Below are 1,076 nucleotides of genomic sequence, written 5' to 3'. Positions count from 1 at the left end.
TTCAAAAATAAATAAATAAAATTAAAATAAATAAATAAAAATAAACCTAACTGCAATCCTAAAACTAGTCTAAGCCTTTCTCCTATCCCTAACACTAACCCTAACAATAAAGGAATAGTCTAACAATAATGAGGTTGGCCTAGGATTGGGCAGTGTTTCATTCTGCTGTGCATAAGGTCTATATGAGTTGGTACTGACTCGATGGCACCTAACAACAACAACAACAACAAACTGAGCCACTTAGTCTTAACCGTAACTCCTTACTCCTGTACAACCACAAATAAAATAATAAAAAAGTGATTAAATATGAAAGGAAAACAGCATCACTGTACTAAAAAGAATTGGCTGACATTCAACCATTTCAGGAGGTGGCATATGATGAAGAACCAAGAGTGTTGAAGCAAGAAATTCAAGCTGCACTGAAAGTACTGGCAAAACCCAAGGCTCCTGGTATTAACAGAATGCCAAGTGAGATGTTTCAATAAACAGATGTAATGCTGAAGTGTTGGTTGTCTAGACAGGAAATTTGGAAGACCGCTACTTGGCCAATGGTAACTGGAAGAGATTCAGATTAGTGTCTATTCCAAAGAAAGGTGATCCAACAGCATGTGGAATTTATCAACCATACAAGTTAAATTTTGCTGAAGATAATTTAAAAACGGTAGCAGCAGTACACTTAGAGGGAACTGCCAGAAATTCAAGCCAGATTTAGAAAAGTACATGAAACAAGGAATAATAATGTTGATGTTAGATGGAACTTGACTAAAAGCAGAGAATACCAGGAAAATGTTCATCTGTATTTCATTGATTATGCAAAGACATTTGATTGTTTGGATCACAACAAATTGTGGATAATATTATAAAGAATGGAAATTCCAGAATACTTAACTGTTCTTATGTGAAACCTGTTCATAGACCAAGGAGCAATCATTTGAATAGAATAAGGGACTATGGAATATTGTGAGGTTTAAAATCAGGAAAAGTGTGGGGCATAGTTGTATACTTTCACCACACTTAGTCAATCTATATGCTGAGCAAATAATCCCCAAATCTGGATTATGTAAAGAAGAATGCAG

The sequence above is a fragment of the Chrysochloris asiatica genome, unplaced genomic scaffold (assembly GCF_000296735.1).
Source record: "Chrysochloris asiatica unplaced genomic scaffold, ChrAsi1.0 scaffold00007, whole genome shotgun sequence".
Classification (NCBI taxonomy): domain Eukaryota; kingdom Metazoa; phylum Chordata; class Mammalia; order Afrosoricida; family Chrysochloridae; genus Chrysochloris; species Chrysochloris asiatica.
Note: the sequence above shows the minus strand (reverse complement) of the source record.